At 40.6% G+C, this 22686-nt stretch overlaps 1 protein-coding gene across 5 annotated transcripts in view; it reads left to right on the top strand.

Moving 5' to 3' along the window:
* LOC309687839 (leucine-rich repeat and fibronectin type III domain-containing protein 1-like protein) overlaps nt 1-22686 on the top strand; it is a 423290-nt gene that overhangs the window by 79118 nt on the left and 321486 nt on the right. For all 5 annotated transcript variants that reach the window (XM_082503062.1, XM_082503061.1, XM_082503063.1 and 2 more), the window contains exon 2: nt 4161-4200. The gene's annotated coding sequence lies outside the window, so the exon portion shown is untranslated. The remainder of the gene's footprint in view (nt 1-4160; nt 4201-22686) is intronic.

Genomic DNA, 22686 nt, shown 5'->3' on the forward strand with positions numbered 1-22686 from the left:
ACCTGGTGACATCTGCAGCGCTTCGGGCACCAAGTGTGTTTGTAAGGAATCTGTTATTTTTTCTGTATTAAGGCACAAAATATAGTAGCTGGTGGTGGATGCTACTAGAAACACATTATGTGCAACATGTAAACAGATTTCAGCCTAATCTGTGTCTTTTTTGTGTGTGTTTTTAATTCTGTCCTGCCTGGCAGCTTTTGCAATCAGACTTATGATCTTAATGCGCTTGTTGTGCCAAACATGTCTCGCTTTTCCAAGATCAGTTCTTTAAATTCTCTGTTAGCTCCTCTTGTTTGTGTCTTTCTTTTATCCGCTTATTTCTTCATTTCCATTTGTGTTATTTCAGTTATTACATTATATGTGGTATACAGTATGACAATGTCTAAGGCAGGACAGGAAGGAAAGGAGAAAAAAAGGTAGGGATAATAGGGGAAGATGTAATAAAAGGATACAGTACAAATAGAAATGCACACTGTATCGCCAACTGCAACAAAAAAAATTGGAAATGCTTCTTCTGGTGTGTGTGTGTGTGTGTGTGTGTGTGTGTGTGTGTGTGTCTGAGTATGAAAAAGAAAGAGAGACAGAGAGTGTCAAATGTGTGTGTGTCTTTGTCATGAAATGTACTTGAAATTGAGAAGCTACAGTAACACTAACCAGGAGTCAAAGGCAGATAGAGATGGATCCACGAGAACCGGGCCATGCGCAGCCCCCAGGAGTACCCAAGACCTAAGGCCACACATCTCGATATCGGCACACTCATCCCAGCAGGAGAAAGAGAGAGGCTGCAGGTGTGAGCCGAGATCAGGGACCCATGCAGGGCTCCAGGCAGTAAGGAACCCTCCCCCTGCCACCCGGGACCACCAAAGGAGCACATCAAAGACTACACTAGAATATCCAGCCATGCTCCGTAGCCGGATCTGTGTTGCTTGGGACACTTTCACTTTAGTTATGACACAAGAAAATGGTGCCATGATGTCAACTTGGACAGGGTTATGACCTGAAATCAATCAAGGTCAAATGTTTTGCCAAATAACTGCTACTCTCCAAGTAAAGAAAAACTTTGATGGACCTTATATAGGCGGTACTTCTCCAAATCTCAGAAAGGCATATTGTAAAGTTGAATTGTTTAAGTAAGTAAAACAAAAATATTCATCTGAGCAGAGCAAGCAATACTTACTCTGGGAAATATGTGTCAATTAAAACATGCCAAACTGAAAGCTTACATCCCATAAAGGCGTTGATTGTTTGCATCCAGCCTGTAAAGTACTGCCACCTGGTGGCCACAGTTGGTTATTGTCTCTGGAGGCTAGCTTGTGTCTGAGCCACTGGAATGTGTAGTTGTTGTCATTTTCATGGGCATGGCAGCATTCACCAGTATTTAAACTCTAAAATCGATCTCAGTGTTAGTACAAATACATTCCTGTTATTTATACGTTGAACTCGTTGGCTTTAATAAAGTTTATTGTGTCTTGGTTTTATTTTAACAGCAGCTGTTTTTCTGTTATGTTATTGCCAGGGTTTTAATAGTTTTGCAATTTTCATTAGTTTTTATTTTTATTTAGTTTTGACTTCAGATTTTCAATTTTATATCAGTTTTAATTAGTTTTTACCAATTGTTTGCTAGTTTAGTTTAGTTTTTAGTTTTTTGAAAATCCTTAGTTTCAGTTTAGTTTTGATTAGTTTCAGTTATAGGTTTAGTTGTGTTTGCAATAATTAAGTGTAACAAAATCCCAGTTGCATCATATCAGTCATGCTCTTCTGCTCATCCTTGGGTATGTTGCTATTCCAGCTACCATACCCTGCACCCTGCACAGGTCGCCTGTCTGTCGCAGGGCTAACACGCAGAGACAGACAACTCACATTCCCACCTATGGGTTCTTTAAATAAATAAATAAATAAAGGCAGATGAACAACCATTGATACCAGGCAACTATAAAATGTATATCTTGGCCCCAATGAGACTATTAGCTCTTGCAGCACCGGGTGTTCATAATTTTGGTTCAAGTGAATTGATAAACTTTGTGAAGGCAATTGACTCACATAGTTGTGTAGATGTCCCCGTCCTGCTGTCTCGGGATGCATCACGCTGCCTTGCCTGGGGTTAGCTTCTGTTTTCTGGGGATGAGGGTTGAGTGTGCTCCCTTACCTTCTCAAGTTAAGCTAGGTTAGCCTTCTTGTGTGAGCTTTTCAAGTGCACTTTAAGGTTTGTGGGATTTTTTTCCCTTTAGAAATGTCCCTCATAATTTGTCTCTTTCCACTACAAGACACTTGCTTTATCCAAAACACAGTCATATTCAAAGTAATCCCAAATTGGACTCTGGCGCTTTCTCCTGACTTTTCCTGACATGATTCTGCGCGTGGACGGAGCAGCAACACAGACGACTCGACTAACGTGCTGCCACCTGCTGGCGTAATGAGACAGCAAGAAAAAATCTGGAAACTAAACTTCATTTTCACCCTTGACTATTGTAGGACACGCACACATCAACGAAAACTAAACACATTTTGCTATAAATTCAGTTAATTTTAGTTAGTTTTGTGGACACTCATTACAGTTTTAGTTAGTTTTCCTTTTTTTGTTTTTATTTTTATTTCCGTTAACGAAAATGTTTTTTCACTTCTAGTTTTCGTTATTTCGTTCGTTTTCGTTAATGATAATAACCTTGGTTATTGCTCAATTATAAGATGATAAAAAAACACTCGGGAGGGTCACCAACAATTTGCCTACTGTTTGTGTTTGCCATCCTGATTAATGGCAGTGGGTGTTACCTCAAAATGAGGCTGAATTACTTCTGCAGTCAAACACCTGGAAGCCTTAGCTTTAACCCCATGATCAAAAAAAACAACAAACAAAAAGACCAACTTTCCCTGTCTTTGTACCTCGAGGCCCTCCAGCCAGGCTCCATTATTAATACACTTGTCTGCTAAATGCTTTATCCATTCTTTACCCAACTTAGTTTAAATCAAATCCCAAAATGTCCCCATCTCCAACCTCATCTCTCTTGTGCATTTTCTGTTCTTGCAAAAAGATCTCATAAGTACCAAAACACACACGCAAATGTCGAGCACTCTGTGACGTTAGCGATGCTATCTTGAGATCAAAGTAGCTGGCTGCGTTTTATAACTCAAGTAGTCCAATTTCATTCAGAAGCAGACACCCCAAGAAGGCTTTTGATAATCTACACTGTCTGATGAGATTTCCATTGAAATAAGTTAGCAAGAGGAAAGGAAAGATACAGAACTGGGAAGTAAATCTGAGAGACGAGGAAATGGGACAATTGAAGGAAGAATGATGGGGGAGTGGAAGAAGATGGCACAAGAAAGAAGACAAAATGGAGAAAAGAAGTGGAGACAAGAAGCTCTGTAGTTAAAGCTGATTGATCAATCTATTTTTGCTCATTTTTTGAATTGCTTCTGTCGCAGCCTCTTTGCTCCATGTCTCCCTGAATCACACTCCATCTCTCATGCCCTCACTTTTCCAGTGTTTATAAGTCATCTGTCAGATAGGCAGACGTGTAGATGGAACAAAACTCGTCCCTGTAATTTATTCTGCTGTTTTTGCCAACATTCATTCCTTCTCCTGCATGATGACTTCCATTTGTCAGCCGCCTCTGCGTCTTTAAAATGAATCCATTTGCCTCTGAGTTGCTCCGTTTCTTTATTGCGAAGAGATGCAGTTTGGCAACAAATGCTAAAAGATGAAATGAGAATTGGTGTCGTGATGACTCAGTGGGTTCAACTATATTCTCGCAACATCAAATCTGACTCATGACTTCCTCTTCTGCCCTTCCTTCTCGCTAACTGCCATAATAAAAATATAATAGGAATGGGGGTAAGACGCCCGCTTTAATTTGTTTAGACCACAGCTTGAGTGCTGCTCTTACAGCCGAAAGATCTTTGCATCAGCTGGAAAATTTGTCAATAAAAAAATCGGTTCATGAGGAATCACAGTAAATAATCAAACGTGTTTAAGCCTTGTGATGTTTTCATTAATCTACTGAAAGGAGCAACAGTAAATGGATCTGCTATTCTATGTGTATGTGCAGCTTGATATGTCAATGTGCTTCTGCTCCGTGGGTTTGAAGTATCGATCACAACATTGCTGCCGTACCTGATAAAGTGATAATAAACTAATTCTGAACTTCTTCTTCTTGTTTTAGGTGTCAGAAAGGACTGACAGTGGAAGCAGATGACAGAAAGGTCAGTTTGAAAGCTTTTTTTTTCAATCGCAACTTATTTTTTGTCACCAGCACAGGAAGGAGACTCTCCCTCCTTTGACCTTGTTCCTGTGGACAGACCCTGGGTCCGTTCAAATAAAACAAAACAAAACACATAGAAAGTATGGAGCAGCAAACTGGAGGAGAAAGAAAAGACATGTCAGCACTTACTGAGGAGATGAGTGTTTGAGAGTAATGCAAAAGAAGCATTTTGAGATCACATGTGGCAGCTACTCATTAGATGGACTTTATAGCAAACATTTTCACAAAAACCCCCCTTCAAAAAATCCCAATCCAAATGCTTGCACACCCACGCACATACAGTGGGGCAAAAAAGTATTTAGTCAGCCACCGATTGTGCAAGTTCCCCCACCTAAAATGATGACAGAGGTCAGTAATTTGCACCAGAGGTACACTTCAACTGTGAGAGACAGAATGTGAAAAAGAAATCCATGAATCCACATGGTAGGATTTGTAAAGAATTTATTCGTAAATCAGGGTGGAAAATAAGTATTTGGTCAATAACAAAAATACAACTCAATACTTTGTAACATAACCTTTGTTGGCAATAACAGAGGTCAAACGTTTACTATAGGTCTTTACCAGGTTTGCACACACAGTAGCTGGTATTTTGGCCCATTCCTCCATGCAGATCTTCTCGAGAGCAGTGATGTTTTGGGGCTGTCGCCGAGCAACACGGACTTTCAACTCCCGCCACAGATTTTCTATGGGGTTGAGGTCTGGAGACTGGCTAGGCCACTCCAGGACTTTCAAATGCTTCTTACGGAGCCACTCCTTTGTTGCCCGGGCGGTGTGTTTTGGATCATTGTCATGTTGGAAGACCCAGCCTCGTTTCATCTTCAAAGTTCTCACTGATGGAAGGAGGTTTTGGCTCAAAATCTCACGATACATGGCCCCATTCATTCTGTCCTTAACACGGATCAGTCGTCCTGTCCCCTTGGCAGAAAAACAGCCCCATAGCATGATGTTTCCACCCCCATGCTTCACAGTAGGTATGGTGTTCTTGGGATGCAACTCAGTATTCTTCTTCCTCCAAACACGACGAGTTGAGTTTATACCAAAAAGTTCTACTTTGGTTTCATCTGACCACATGACATTCTCCCAATCCTCTGCTGTATCATCCATGTGCTCTCTGGCAAACTTCAGACGGGCCTGGACATGCACTGGCTTCAGCAGCGGAACACGTCTGGCACTGCGGGATTTGATTCCCTGCCGTTGTAGTGTGTTACTGATGGTGACCTTTGTTACTTTGGTCCCAGCTCTCTGCAGGTCATTCACCAGGTCCCCCCGTGTGGTTCTGGGATCTTTGCCCACCGTTCTCATGATCATTTTGACCCCACGGGATGAGATCTTGCGTGGAGCCCCAGATCGAGGGAGATTATCAGTGGTCTTGTATGTCTTCCATTTTCTGATGATTGCTCCCACAGTTGATTTTTTCACACCAAGCTGCTTGCCTATTGTAGATTCACTCTTCCCAGTCTGGTGCAGGTCTACAATACTTTTCCTGGTGTCCTTCGAAAGCTCTTTGGTCTTGGCCATGGCGGAGTTTGGAGTCTGACTGTTTGAGGCTGTGGACAGGTGTCTTTTATACAGATGATGAGTTCAAACAGGTGCCATTCATACAGGTAACGAGTGGGGGACAGAAAAGCTTCTTACAGAAGACGTTACAGGTCTGTGAGAGCCAGAGATTTTCCTTGTTTGAGGTGACCAAATACTTATTTTACACCCTGATTTACGAATAAATTCTTTACAAATCCTACCATGTGGATTCATGGATTTTTTTTTTCACATTCTGTCTCTCACAGTTGAAGTGTACCTCTGGTGCAAATTACTGACCTCTGTCATCATTTTAAGTGGGGGAACTTGCACAATCAGTGGCTGACTTTTTTGCCCCACTGTATAATGTCAACCATTGACAGGCCAGTATGAGCGACCGTGCACCATCAGGTCAGAGTGGACAACATCTACAAGTAGGACAGGCTGCAGGAGTGAGACAGCCCTCGATCTGATCATAGTGGCTTCTATGTGAAACTGCATCCACTCTGCGGCATCTGCTGTGGGGCCCAATCAAACCACAGATACGACGCATAAAGGATTTCCTTTGCAAACAACTGATGCAGTTTTAATAAGCTAATTAATGAAGCTGTAATCTGTCACTTAAGGGCTGTTTAAGCAGCTGAGCCACTTTAGCTCTGATTATGCTTCATCACCGATCTGATGGTGAATTTTCCCATAAAGGAAACTCATCAAGATTGGAATATAAATATTTTTAAGCATTTAAATAAGGGTTAATTTGCTTAAGCATAAGTGGATGTTTGTTTATCAAATGGTCATAAATAACAGAAAATGTTATGTAAAGTAACAGACTTATTACCATAACACAACTGTCAAAATTATTGGTGTGCAATGAATTTGCAGTTTTGTTGTCTTTGAAATGGTTTGTGTGAAGATGGAGGTCGGCTGCAGCCAGCTGCCATCTTCAAAGGGGCTTTGGTGCAAGTCAGCGATTAAATGGCAGTGCAGAGCCATCAGTGTAATATCAGTTTATGACTGAAAGGAGTGACGCTGGCAATAACATGCAAACTGTTCATGATTATACATGATTCACTACCATACATTGTTGTAACTCTCAGATCTGTTGCATAAACAGAACAATTCACATCACCTACTCAGATCTAGAGTCCTGCTCATATATTTGAAACAAATCCATGTTAATTGCCTCTTGGGGATAAATAAAGTCTTTCTGATTCTGATTCCGATCAAAAGATAACCAATGACGTCGCTGTGTGATTTTTACTCTAATGGCACTGAAATGATTTTATAGCTCAGAGACATTTTAAAGGCTAATTGAATTATATTCAGGTCATGTACATTTACACACATTATATTCTTATCTCTTCTCTATTGTTTTGCAGTTAAACAGAAGTCCAACACATCAGGGTAGTTTTTTTTAATTTTACATTTGTTATCAGTTCAAATGCAGGCTCCAGACTTGTTGAGGAATTTTGGAAAATTCAGATTTAATGAGAATATCAGCACAGCGTGATGCTTCTGCGTGTTTAGATGATACATTTACACACCAGCTCAGGCATGTCAGACACATCTGTGCACATATGGCCCTGCTGTTGTGCATGTGATTGATGTGATTATGAGCTATTGCCCCTGCTGCCTGGGAACATGTAGGGCTAAATTTGACAACTATGTGAACTCCACATGGAAGCTATTTGAAATATCTGAGTCAGACTTGAGGACCACTGCAGATTTTAAAGGCCTGGTCAAACTTTGATTCATTGTGATGAACATGAGCATGAACTATTTAGAGTGCTATTAATAATCCATCTTTAATTTGTCTTTAAAGGAAAGATAAAGCTTTCTCCATCTCCATGTTGAAATGTAGTCAATTAGACAAACATGAAATTGAAGTACTCTCCAATATATCTCTATTGTGCAGGGCCAGTAATATGATTTTATGAATGCAATTCTCATAAATCTGCAGTCAAACTACTGTTTGTGTTCTCCTGTCCACATAACAGGAGACAGTTTTGGCTGTGTTGTTGTTGCAGTAAATGCAGAAATGCTCCACAGTCAAATAATCAGATTGTTAATTTACTTTTTTTAAACTTTAAACTTCTTTAAAAAGGATTTTTAACCATCAGCTGCCTGATCCAACATGTATGATAGCTGCATATTTATCATCCTGGGTCTTAGATGACAACAAACATGCACCTCCAATAAACAGCCCGAACTTAAACACAGCTATTTTACCTTTAAATAAAAAGACTGAGCGAGGTGATTAATCATCTCTTTATTGCTGAGTTTTTAAGTTTACCTTCCCCTCTGCTCTTTTCAACAGATCTTCTTTTTATATCAGCCGTGCAAAAGTGTCCTGCATGCGTTTTACTTTGTTTTACTCTATACATCCCCCTATAGTACTTGACTGTGTGTAGTCTGATAGTGCCTATGTACTGAACAGAGATGTGAGTCATCAAGAAGGTTGGTACACACTCCTTCCAGTCCCTGGTGACCAACTCTCTGTGTTCAGGGAGTGGTTGTTCACTGGGCACCATCTCACCACATTTTGCACCTCCACTCTGTAGACTGATTCATCATTGATTGAAGAGAAACTGGTGCCAAACCGTGATGATGCTTTGACAAGAAACTGAGGATCCAGTTACATATACTGGTGAGCTGAGATCCAACTGGTGCAGTCTGTGGGTGAGCAGTATTAAAGGCAGAGCTACTGTCTACAAATAGTATCCTAACATATGTGACCCATTCCTCTTGATGAGTCAGGGCTGTATGGAGAGAGGGATGGTATCCTGTGATGTGATTGCAGAGAGGTAAGGATATTGGCCTCGATGTGGGAGAGGACCAGTCTTTCACTTTCAGTTTGCTTTCTCTGGCACTGAAGCATCGATGGCTGACTTGAGGCATGCATGGACCGTTTCCACAGATAGGAATAAGTTAAAGATACACAGATTTTAGTCCTGGATCTCCATCTGGTCCAGCAGTTTTCCATGGCCTGGCCTTGCAGAGTTTAGTGTGGGAGACTCGGCATGCTCTGTGGTTGTTATCTTCGTAAGTGGAGTGTGGTTACTGGAGTGAAAGTGGGCAACAAAAGTGCTGACTTTTTTGGCCAAAGTGTTGTGCCTTTGTGGTCAGTTAATGGCTGTGATGCTTTTCCACATGCCCCTGGTATCATTGCTGTTAAAGTGATCCTCCACACACTTCCTGGAGATAGATTTTTTTTTTTTACTTGACCTGGTAACACTGCAGGCTGTGGGGATCTCAGAGTTATGCTTTGTGAAGGGATTTCACCTCTTTGTTCATCCATGTTTCGGTATTTGGGATGGATTTTATCTTTTTGTCCATGATTGTTCAGATAGTAGCACCTGTAAGAAGAACAGTGGATGTATATTCCTGTGTGCTCTGTGCAGCTTGCTGAGCACACAGTTCCCATTGTGTTTGTTCAAAACAGTCCTGGAGTTGTTGTTTCTGCACAGCTCTGTGTGCGGCCATCAGAAACAATGGAAGATGGTCAGAGTTGCACGAGTTGGAGCAGGGAGGGCTTGTAGGAGTCGTTAACATTGCTGGATGGTTTATACCAGCTGTTTGTTGCCTCGGTAGTGCACTGCACATGTTGATCTGTCAACAGTATTTCCTGTTTCTGTCAGGATACTCTTAAAGTTAAAGGAAATGATGTTTGCAAATTTCCCCACTTTTTAATAATTCCATGTGTCTGTATAAACACTTCATGCTTTTGTACTGTAACAGAATTAAAAGCACAGATAAAGAACAAATGAAGAAAACATAAGAAAGTGCTTAAGTGCTGCATTTATTTCTGCTTAATAGTTGAACATCCTCCAAATGTTGTGATTTGGTGATTTCTGCCAGAGAAACGCACATGATCAACACAAAAGATAACAGTGAGCTTCTCAACTCACGTTGTTTGTTTTGGAGAATGCCCTGAATACCAGAAATATGATAATAATTGAAGATTAATACATTTTTTCTCTATTCTGATCCCAGAATCTGTGTTTGATGGGTGGGGGAGCCTTTCACACACTACCCTACAGTAGTGGTGATGCTGGAGGCAGTGGAGGATTTATGCAGTAAACCGCAAGTTTATGTAAAAATTGTAGCTACGTAAGAAAATGACTTTGCAGGAATCTTGTTGTCTTTTTATATGAGCTCTGCCATAATGTTTTGTTCATTTTTATGCTACTAGGTTTTAAACTTGCACATCCAGACCAGCTCGATCCAGTTCCATGCAGGGTTTCTTTGAGATCCATGAGCACGTGGACAGAGCGCAGTACTTTCTCATAGCATATATGCTGTTTTTGCATAAACACAAAAGAAAAATGAATGAAAGCTGGTGTCCATGGATTTTAAGGTTTCTGTGCGTTACTTTATGGCATTAAAAGGTTGGTATGGTTATTAATGTTTTTAATTGGAACAGTCAAGTTTTCTCTTAGACTTTTCCCCTTGAGCTGCAAAACATCAGCAGACCACATTTTCAACTGAAGTGTTTTTCCCCCAAAAAACTCAAAAGAAAACTTCAAACCTTAAATATTCTCCATCCATAAGATTTCTGATTGAGTTCCAGTAAGACAGTCCCAGCACTGTTCTCTTGAATGAATTCCAATAGATTTAACTCCTTTAAGTTTGTTGTGTGGTCTTTGAAGTCTGTTCAAACCGAAACCAATCCCCGTGTGCAGCACGCCTGTCTTCAGACACACGTGCGGCAGATGGTGTGTTCACGTCTCTGGGTGAAAAAAATATAGAAGAAAAAAGAAAAAACCCTTCACTTCTCCAAAGTTATGTTTTATGTTTAAAGACTTTAACAAAGCATTGAACCAATCAGTGAGTTGACTGTGGATCAGCAACTCCTTGGACTGAATTTTCACCTTGTGGTCATACGCCAACCAGTCAAGTTACAGTTCACACCCATGTCTATTCAGACTCATATGAAGACAAACATGTGAATAAAAGATCCTATTAATCGGCTTAGTAACCAACCAAATGTAAATACTGTCACAGTCTCCTCTTCTGTTTACATCACAGTGAACTCGACCTTTGGCCCTTTCTGTTTGTTTGAAATCTGATTTTATCCTTTCATCAAGTGAACAATAACTTCTTCAGATTAACACAAAATAACTTCTGCCACTAAACGGTCACTTTTGTAAAACTCTTGCTGAAACAGGACTGTTTCAGCAATCCCCCTTATTTAAGGAGACGGGGGACCTGAACCCCATTGTCTTTAATCCACTTTGTGAGATAAAAATAGAAAATGATTACAGATAATCTGGACTTCCTGGTTTGTTGTCTTAATCAGTGCTTTTGGGGCCCTTTTTTGTTTCTTCTTTTAGTTTTTTAATGAATCCAGTTATGCAATGGCACTAATCATTTGCATAATGTGGAAGCATAACATGTTGAGTAAGGTGGTTGTTGTGAATGATGGTGAAGTGCGAGCGTGCATTAGAGAGTTAAGGGTGACCTTTGTGAGACATCACAGGTCAAAGGCAATAATTCAAAATCATTGTTTCATAGAGCAACAAAATAGTCCCTGCCCTCTGACAGGGTCAGTTTAAAATTGTTTCCAAAAAACAAAAATATTCCACCTTTGTTGGTCCCTTTGTTCCCAGAGACAGTGGGCCAGGCTGCAGAGCCCAGCATTGACAGGCTCTTCAGCTGGACTTTGACACCAATTATCCTGCCACACTAGCTATACAAACTCACACAATGTCTGTTGACTATTCTGTCACACAACCTCTGGAGTCTTTCAGAATCAGAAACTTTATTGTCATTGTCATGAGAACAACGAAATGAAGAATGGTCCCCGATCATTGCATCATCCCTAGCAATATCAAAATATAAATAAAACAATAAAATTCAATAAATAAAATAGATAGAATACTTAAAATACTAATAAGATATAACAGCAAAACATTCACATACATTCCCACACACATGCTTCAGACCGTGCATAGATTAACACAAGAGTGGCGTGATGGACATTTTTTTGTAGTATTCAGATGTGTTATTGCAGTTGGATAACAGCTGTGTTTGAGTCTATTAGTCCTTGCTCTGATTGCCCTGTACCGTCTGCCTGAGGGCAACAGTTCGAACAGGGAGTGGCCAGGATGTGAGGTGTCTTTTATGATGTTTTGGGCCTTTTTAAAACAGTGGGCGTTGTGTAGAACTTCCAGTGTGGGGAGAGGGCAGCCAGTGATCTTTTGGGCGGTGTTAATGATCCCTTGGAGTGCTTTCCTCTGAGCCCCTGTGCAGCTAGTGTACCAGATGCATATGCAGTAAGTTAGAACACTCTCAATGGTGGCTCTGTAGAAGGACACCAGCAGTCTCTGTGTGATGTTATTCCTCCTGAGAATTCTCAGGAAGTACAGTCTCTGTTGGGCCTTTTTCAGCAGCTCGGAGGTGTTCACACTCCAGGAAAGGTTCTCCTCTATATTGACTCCCAGGAAGCGGAAGCTTGCCACCCTTTCTACACAGTCCCCATTTATGAATAGTGGTTGGATCTCTGCCTTTTTCCTTCTGAAGTCTATTATGAGTTCTTTGGTTTTTGAAGTGTTGAGGAGGAGGTTATTGGCCTTACACCATGACGTCAGCTGCTCCACCTCGTCTCTGTACGTAGACTCGTCTCCCTTGGAAATGAGCCCCGCCACTGTGGTGTCATCTGCAAATTTCACAAAGATGTTGCTGTGGTTTCTCACTTCTACCACCCTTATTACGTCTCTCTGCCTGCCTTTCTTTGGCCCTCATCATTCTGTCTTTGCAGCTGTCAGATCATTGTGAAATACCACCACCTCCCCAAGAGGTTCACAGTATTTTCCTTTGTGTCATCATATCTGTGTTCACATGAATGTGATAAATGTATATTTCCAAGGCCAGTTTCAGATCCCCAACAGTGCTGTGTTAAAAACATACGAGGGTTGTGTTTTTGTGGAGTACTATGAAGGTGATTCTCTTGTTACGGAGCTGTATTGACTTAGTCATTTGTGCTATAAACCTAACCTGCTCCAGATTAAACAGCGCAAGATCCATATGATGCAATGAAGGTCTTAAGTTTTTCGGCAGTGTCTCAAGTCTTTGTCTTTCCCAGATCAACTTTTTGCTGCCTTTTTTCCAAGCTTTAAATATGCTGAACTCTATGAATGTAGTCTTTACCAGTTATTATGACCACAGCTTTTAAAGCGTGCACGTTTAATACTACATTACTCTGCAGCACAGAGAGATGTCACAGAATTATGTGTTATGATGTGTTTTACCACCTACCACTGATCCAATCATCTGGTTGGGTATGTTGAAGTTTGTAGTACAAGGTCCAGGTTCAATTAAGTTTTCTTTATAGGGGCACCAAATCACAACAATAGATTGCTTCAAGGCACTTTATATTGTGAGGTAAAGACTCTACAATTATACAAAAAAACAGAGAAAACCCAACGATCATATGACGCCCTATAAGCAAGCACTTTGGCGACAGTGGGAAAGAAAAACTCCCTTTTAACAGGAAGAAACCTCCGGCAGAACCAGGCTCATGGAGGGGCCTGCAGAGCGAGAGCGAAGTGCTCTAATAGGGTGATATGGTACTACAAGGTCATTGAGATAAGATGGGGCCTGATTATTTAAGACCTTGTATGTGAGGAGCAGGATTTTGAATTCAATTCTGGATTTAACAGGAAGCCAAAACAGGAGAAATCTGCTCTCTCTTTCTAGTCCCTGTCAGGACTCTTGCTGCAGCATTTTGGATTAACTGAAGGCTTTTCAGTGAGTTTTTAGGACTTCCTGATAATAATGAATTACAGTCGTCCAGCCTGGAAGTAATAAATGCATGAACTTAGTTTTTCAGCGTCACTCTGAGACAGGATATTTCTAACTTTAGAGATGTTGCACAAATGGAAGAACGCAGTCTTACATATTTGTTTAATCCTTTAGAGCCGGTCGGAGCGGGCACGCTCTGTTTTGCGTAACTATTTATAAATCCCGGTAGCTCTACAACCACATAAGCTGGCGCAATAATTTTTTTTGCATATGAAACCGGAGGAGTTGTACTTACATCTTATGCCATCAGCTTGTACTAGGTCACGGTTTCCTTCCACATATAGCTTTGCAAAAACTGCATAAAAAGCACTTGCAGCAACAAAAACATAATATTCCAGAAACACGCTTTGCCGATCCGATCAGCTGTTCATAACACTTCCTACGCTGGAATAGACGTCAGCGCGAACTTTTGCATGTCCGCCATTACCTGCCCAAAACCGGAAGTGATGTCATTTTCGCAGAAATTTAGTTTTTTTTACCATCAGGGCCTTATGAGCCTATACTGGTGTTTTTAAAAGTTATGTTTGACTTTATGACTTTCTGTGTCGTTTCTGGGATGCTTAGGACTCATATTGCACTGCTGGAAATAGTTTATTTTGATGCATATGCTGTTTTTTTGCAAATTTGCACTATAATATTTATTTTCGTTTTTCCTGCAGTATATAAAAATTGGTGTATTTCAAAAATAAAACTATGAAGACACTCAAAATAAATTTCCTGTGGTGGGAAACTATTTTGTGCAACTTTTTTGTATTTACAGTTTTGAGGGATAAGCCTCTTAAATTTCTCTAACTAGAAATATATGTTAAAAAATCAAAAACGATTTTCAATTTTTTTGTAGTTTATTGCATTTTTTTGCAATTTATGTAATTACTATGCACTTAATGAATACATGTTATTAAAATCTGGGCTATAATTGTTGTATTGATGTATAGCAACTTGAAATGCTCCCAAAAATGGCTCCACACCATGTAAAAATATAATATAAGCTCTGGCGGACTTGGTTCTATGGCAGGTCTTAAAGGGTTAATATGTGCGTCAAAGGACATGACCTGGTCAAAAATGACACCAAGGTTCCTCACAGCGTTACTGGAGGCCAAGGTAATGCCACCCAGAGTAAGAATCTGGTTAGATACCATATTTCTAAGATTTTTAGGGCCGAGGAATCTCAGTTTTATTTGAATTTAGAAGCAGAAAATTAGATGTAGTCCAGGTCTTTGTATCCTTAAGACATTCCTGCAGTTTAACTAATTAGTGTGTTTAGAATAAGTGATGTGACAATAAAAACAAATGAAGTAGGAGGTTCTGGGGATTTGTGCCACAGAAACTGTGACTTTTTTTTACATTTCTGTAATATATCATAGAAGAGAGACTATGGAGGCAATTTGCCTCAGCGAGCCTGCTCCTCCTTTTCCTTCATGTCATACAAGTACTTTTACATTTTAACACCTTGACACTCCATGGTAATGCAAAGATAATACAACAGGCAGGTATCCAGAACTGACAGAACCACTGTCCTTTCTCTGTTTAACCTCTGATATACATTATGAGCATTTTATTGGTGCCTTAGCCTCACACTGTGACCTTGACATCCTCCCATCGTCCTCCCATCATCATTTTACTCCATTTTCTGGTTTGAACCTTAAAAGGGAAAGACAGAGTCACTAAAGATGGGACGGAGGACGTGAAGTTCCACCAAACAACATTGCACTGTCCCGTTAACAAGCAGCAAACTTTGTGATTTCCTGGTAGCAGTATATCTCGGTTATACGATTGAAAAAAGAAATTCAAAAATATTAAGTGTGTGCGTTAAACTGTCTGTCACATTTACAATGTCCCAGTGCTTCACTTCACAATCACCAACAACTTGGAGAATATTGTGCTTGTGGCTTTTCATCTTAGATCTCATCATGACAATCTCAAGGCAGAATCTGTATTTGTGAGATTCACAGTGTTGTAAGGTTTATGTTTCACATTATCAAGAAATAATTACTTCTCAAAAGCAAAGTAGATACTCAGTGGAGGCAGTAGAAGTGGCACGAACTGGAAGGGAGTTACTCACTAATTAATTCTGACTGTTGCCTTTTCTTTGATTCCATTAAGGTAATGGCAGCGCCGCATTTAGGCTTTTGACTGTGTCTCCAGTGCCACTGATCTTCCTGATTATTCTGTTGTAGACAAGAAACTACACTATTAACATCAAACCATAATGGCTCACCGAACATTAGGATGATAAGTCAATTTTAGTGTGTGTGTGTGTGTGTGTGTCAGGAGCTCAGCGCTAGATTCTATCGTGTTTGCATTTTTATCACATTTCTCCTCCAACAGGCAATAAACACACTGTGTGAGTAAATGTGAGGAAAATTTATGAAGAATTTTGGACAAATGTTCTTGTGAAAGGCCAAACAATAACATATAATAACACATGCCTCCCTACCTAAATAACAACTGTCACATGTAAATGTGTGATTGATATATATAATTCTTTATGAGCTATATTGGAGTATTTTGTACTAGCATTTCAACAAGGGTCTAAAGAGCGGCTCTTTAAGACCACCGACATCGGTCTAGCAATGAAGCTGTTGTGTCAGAGGTCCACACAAGTGTCTTGTTTTTAGTGGCTGTGCTTTAGTAACAGGATGAGGCTCTTACCCCCAAAATTACATATTAACACTTTAAATCTGAAGCCACAGGATTTAGATTTAAAGGAAGTTTTAATGTTGTTGAGAATCAGATTTTAACCAAAATAGTTTTAATGCCTAAAACTAACCAAGCACTGAGTGACAGTGAAAAGTAAATTGAAACGAATTGGCTGGTCTCAAAATTGGACATGAACCACGGCCTGCTGGCTGACAAACTGATGGAGCTCTCCACCTTCCTCCTAATGCACATTTTTATCCTCCCTACGTAAATCCCCACGTTATCTTTAGTTACACAGAGAACAGGAATTTGGAAATTCAACCAGAGACGTTATAGGGATGCAGTTCTCCAAACATACAGCAGTGCACGGCCTGGTGGAGATGATGCTGTTTGAGGGTAGAATGCTGGATGGCTGAGAAGTTGACCTGAACAGGACAGAAGACAGCTGGAGTTCATAGTGAAGAGGAAGAGGCACAACACTTCATCAAAATCAAAAAAGGGCACATGAGAAGCACAAACAAACGTTTTCATTGGTTTAACACTAAACTAACAACAGCACGAACTTAGAGTAGCGCACAGTAGCGCAACACACATTGTTGTCCCCAACTGAGAGTACACAGCAGCAGTGTGGCTCTTTGGACTGTCTGCCTTTAAAAGGCTCTTAGGATCAAAGCACAAATGCCAAAGATTGAAACACTGACCATGGTGTGGACATAAAGGAGACATTACCAGATAAAAGTCGTCATTTTTCACAAGACAGGAGAAAAATGTATAAACAGTCTATTTCTGTTCATATCTCTGTAATTTATGTTATGAACCTTCAGAGTTCTAAGGGTCACTTTTCATGTTTGTGCTTCATTTTATTTTACAATTTTCCTTTGTGGGAACGATTTTAATGTCACAATCAGGAGTGCTATGAAAATAGATTTTAATGTGACTGATTTCACATCCTCACAGGAAGTACAATTCAGAGCATCAAATACAATGTTTAGCAAACACATCTTCTAATGGTCGTCCCCACTGCCTGAGAGGAACTGCACACAAAACCAGTAATTGAGCTCTGTATGTAATTAAATAAAATGTGCTCTCTCTGGTTCAAAGTTATTTCCACAATTCATAAAAGATACATTAAAATGGTGGTTACACTAAATCTATTAGTGATTATAGTAATTGTAAGCATCAGTCTGTGTCATTAGAGGTGAGCTTTTTGCCTTGAGTGAGCGCCCATTATCCATTTCATGTCCCTCTGTGCCCACCCATGGCCTTCACTTTGCACACTCGCACGTACACCCCCACACAGTTAAACTGGGATGTGCGCTGTATTCTTTTGTGCACAGTTTGGAGCTTGCTTTGCAGACACACACACTCAGAACCTGCTCTGTGTGGCTTTCAGACACCACCTGCTTAATTCAGCCTCGCTCCTTCCACACACACACACACACGCACGCATAGGCGCAGGCGCATTCCTGCATACAGATAGCGATCTTGCCTCCGGAAGTTGCTGTGAGTTCTATAGCGGGATCGGCTCTTGTTAGCGTAACATCAGGTACAACGAGGATCCCAGCATCAGCCTTAATTGCATTCCTCTGGGCTCAACTCGCCTCCCCTGGAGAGTCAACAGTCTCCTTTGTGTCTTTGATCTTCATGAGACTTATTAACTGCCATGGCAACCGCAGGGGCTTCTGGGACAGCCGTACCATTGGGCCGTTTATTATTGGACAGAATTAAAGGGGCTGGCCCGGCACTTACTGTTGCTGTGGGGAGGTTTCGGATTAAGAGGGATTGTGCATCACAATGGTTACTGTGCTGTTTCAAAATATTATCTCTGAGCTAATTGTAATGAGTCCAGTTATTTTACCCCTGCAGAAACAATAGCTGTGTGGAAACGATGTGGTCGCAGTCTATTGAATATGAATAAATATTGACTCATGCTTTTGAGAGAGTTTTAAAGTTTTATAACTATGATAACATCCACTCCATGTAAGCTTTATTTAGGTTATTTATTTCTTTGTATTCATTTTACTAGGAATTTCTTTTTCAAAGAGGGTTCAGATATGCCCTTAGCAAATGTTTTGTAGGCCAGATGTGGCCCGAAAGTCACGGAGTAGGCTTGACTTGGGCTCTGTCAAATATTCTGTGGATCAGTCACAACATGCCTGACATCTTGCTTATATAAGATGAGTTGAAGCGCCCATGCTCACCATGAGTCAACGCCATCAGTCAAGCTGCCAACATGTGTGTCCCAAAGAAAACTACGTAGTACAGTACATTTCATTGTTATCTGCGAATGGAAAATGTACTTTTTCTTCAGAATTAACGATCCTCGTGTGAGAGGTATAGATGAAGTTACTTTGAGTCTAGAATTTAATGTTTTGGTAATGATAGGCTTTAGTTTAACTCGGGCCTTCAGGTCCAGCTGTGGGAAAAAATAGAGAGAAAATGGGGAATAATTATAGCTATTGATTAACTGTTTCCACCCCGTGTTATCATTGTCAATTAACCGAGTGTTAGACTGTTGGTTAGAGAAAAAAACTATTTAAATACCCTGCATAGATACATTTTTGTAATCTTCTTACATGTAAAAGCCTCAGTGATCTCATTTATCAATTTCATTACTCTGTTATGTAACAGTTGCAGTTATCTGTCCTGAACACTGGAAAACACGACCTAAAAATCACTGAGAGACTCTACTGTTGTTTCACCGAAGGCCAAAAATCATTTTGTCGGTTGGGAACAAAGAGAGAAGAAATACAGAACCAGTGTGGTCTGCATAGATACACAACTCAAGAACATTTTAATGAGGAAACATTTGTCCCTATTATTCTCAATCAGTGCCTTTTTTTGCAACCTTCACTCTGATCTTCCCTTTGCCCTTGCCTAGAGCATGAAGACAAAGAGCTCTAAGAATAAAGTGTTATATTCACAGCTAAAAATGCGATTGTTCACAGATCATTAGTCGGACAAGAGGGTACTCAAACATAATCATCACTAATGAGTGAAATTTCTAGGTTCTTATTAATTATGTGTGTGTGTACTTCTAGCTTAGATCCTCTACCAGAGGCCTGGGAGTTTGAAGGTTCTGTGAAAAGCTCAAAGCTGTTCCTAGGACTGCACTCTTCTGGAGTGTTATGTCGAAATCTGCTGCAGCCCCTGTTTCAGTGTCGGGGTCACAGCTCCTAAAGCTCCTGTTTCCTCTGAGATCACTGCTCCAGTTGTTCCTTCTGCTGGGATTGCCACATTTACCAGACGCTTGTTGACCTCTGCTATATCTGGTTGGTTGGCCAGCAGCTGTTTGTCTGTCTGGAGTTTGAAGACCCACAGGACTTTAGCCCTGTCGTTCTCAACCCTCTTTGGTTGTGTCTCCCATCGGGACTTTGGGACTTAACAGATGTTCCTTGAGACTATTCAGGCCACTTAATTGTGCTTTTCAGTGTGTACAGTCCCAGTTTGAATCTAAAATCCTGCTATTACGTGTTGGACACCCTTGAACAGTCTGCAGCATGAGTCCTGGTGGCCGCAGTAGACTGCTGCCTCTATGGATCTGATCCTTAGGGTCTGTTCTTGTGCTGCCATTATCAGTGCTCCTGTGCTGTACTTAGAAAGGCCTTTTCTAGCCCCTGGAAGGATTTCTTGATGTCTGGCAGGTACATCCCATCCAGGGTCTTAGCCTTGATAGTTCCTTTTCCTGTTTCTCATCACCGTCTGTCTTTAGCTAGGGTGGCTGTAGCTCAGGTGGCAGAGCAGGTCAGCCACTAATCAGAAGGTCGGTGGTTCGATCCCAGGCTGCATCCTGGCTGCATGCCAAATATCCTTGGGCAAGATACTAACCCCATGTTTGCCTACTGGAGGTGGTCAGAGGGCCCGGTGGCGCCAGTGTCCGGCAGCCTCGCCTCTGTCAGTGCGCCCCAGGGTGGCTGTGGCTACAATGTAGCTGCCATCGCCAGTGTGTGAATGGGTGAATGACTGAATGTAGTGTGAAGCGCTTTGGGGTCCTTAGGGACTAAAAAAGCACTATACAAATGCAGGCCATTTAGCTGCCTGAAGGATTTGTGGAGTAGCTTGTCTCTTGCTGATATATTTGCAGATTAGTGGCTCTGACGCTCACTAATCCTCACCCTCCCTCTTTCTGGTGCTCATAGAGCCTCAGGGTTCTGGAGTTTGGATGGAGACCTCTGTGCCATTCAGCTGGCTTCTCAGCACCTGTTACCCGCTGGAGGAATTTGGCTGTGGCTGACATTTGTGCAACTTTATGACGGTTCCTGTTGGCTTGTGTTTATATATATATATATATATATATATATATATATATATATATATATATATATATATATATTACTGCATTTATTTGTCATCATAGTTTTTTCCTCTTTGCATATCAGAGCACAAGTTTCAATAATCCATTCCTGTCACAGTCCTACTCCAGACTCCTTAACATTTTTAAATGTCAGATATAATTACATGGTTACGTCCATTGCTTTTAATGCTTGATATTTCCTTAGTTTTGAACTTTGCTTGCTGTTACTTTGTAGTTATTTGCCTGCATACCTGTTGGCCCACTGAATCCTGTTAACAGTGAGTCAGTGCAGTGAGTCAGTGAATTACTTTTATGAAAGTTTTAAGATTATTATAAACACATCTTCAGAAATACACAGCATGGCTGGCAAATATATAAATAAACAGTGTGTGTGTGTGGGGGGGGCACATCTGAGTGCCTCGGGGCCCCCACTGGTCTGGGCATGCCTGGGAAAAATCCAAGAGGAAGTGTGCTTAAATCGATGCATTTCCCTTAAAATTTGAGAAGAAGCTGGAGGTCTTCTCTGAACGCCGTGTAGATGTTGGGCTGAGTGTATTTCTGAGGCCAATAAGTAAATGCATTTCAGCCACTTCTATCCCTGACCTTGTGTTTAGGTCAATACCCAGAGCTCATCACCATAGCAGGTGGAATATCAAAGGTACTGGTTTCAGGTCGTTCTCTTCACCACAACATTCGGGTACGATGCCCACATTAGTGCACCAACCCACCACTCCAGAAAACATAGATTTCATTATATTACTATAGTTCTGCAGCCCAGAAACACAGGGTTTAACTCTTTTTGGATAAATATCTCTCTATATATTTTTTGAGTAATGGGAAAGGTAGGAAATCAGATGGAAACTCATTCCCTCCATTTATATTTTATTAACTTACTGAGTTTTACTGCAAAGAAGTAGGGAAATGAACCCTTACCGACTGTTTTTTTTACTACAGCCAGTCATTCAGTCAGCCAGTGAAACAGTAAATCAGCCACTGAGTGGAGGTTAAGATTGAAGCTGGGTGGTAATTGTGGTCTTGCTGCCTGCTAGAAGCTGCTCTCATCAGTTCCTTCCCTCAGCCTATTTACACAGCCACGTGTCACATTTAGCTCTGAGAGGTTCTTAACAGTCTTTGACACACACACACACACACACACACACACACACACACACACACACACACACACACACACACACACACACACATGAATTGCCACAAACTCATACATAACTTCATGCATTAAAAAGCAGTTCATGCAAAACCTTGTCAACAAGCGTATATAAAATAACCATACTTCTAATGTTCTTCTTTAAAATATGTTCTTAAAGATTATTGAATGTGTTGTTTTTGCATTAGCACATGCGTGACTTACACTCAAAAAAATAACTCTTTGAATGAACATAAAAAAATCACGGAAATAATTTCCATGTAATTAAATTGCTTTATTTTAGCATTATGCAATTCTGTTATTCCAACTTAATGTACTTGAGTTGGACTAACGTGATTAATTAATGATGATTCAACTGTTTTACTACAGTTGTGTCCAACTTAATTTAATTGATTTGATCCAACCCAGGCAAATTACGTTAGTGCAACAAAACATGCTTATTCGTGATAGAAATCCATTTATTTTAAGTTCATTTAAAGAGTTATTGTTTTGGAGTGTTCAACAAAGTCTAGAGTCTGGTTAACATAAAATGTTAATGGATTTATAATAACTTGCACTCCATCCATCCTCTTATCTGGGGTGGGGTGTGATAGGGTGGGAGTCAGAATACTGGACAGGTCATCAGTCTATCACAGAGAGACAGACAACCATTTGCCCTCATGTTCACAGACATTTTAGAAACACCAATTAACTTAACCCTAATTACTGCATGACTTTAGCTGTGGCAGGAAACCAGAGTACCCAGAGAGAACCCACTGCAAACTTGGCCAGATTGCAGATTTGAACCCAAGACCTCCTTGCTGCGAGGCCACAGTGCTAACCACTGTGCCACCGAGCTGTCAATCTAGACTTCAAAAACATAGGGAAACTATGATTACAAGGCTTTATATAGAATTTTAAAAACCACAATAAATAGCTGAGGCATATACGTAGTGTGTGTATGGCTGTCTGTCTCTTCTAACCCAGTGATTTTCCTGTGGTTTGAACTCTTGTGTGATCTTGTGAAT

The sequence above is a fragment of the Aulonocara stuartgranti genome, assembly GCF_965226115.1.
Source record: "Aulonocara stuartgranti genome assembly, chromosome: 14".
NCBI lineage: Eukaryota > Metazoa > Chordata > Actinopteri > Cichliformes > Cichlidae > Aulonocara > Aulonocara stuartgranti.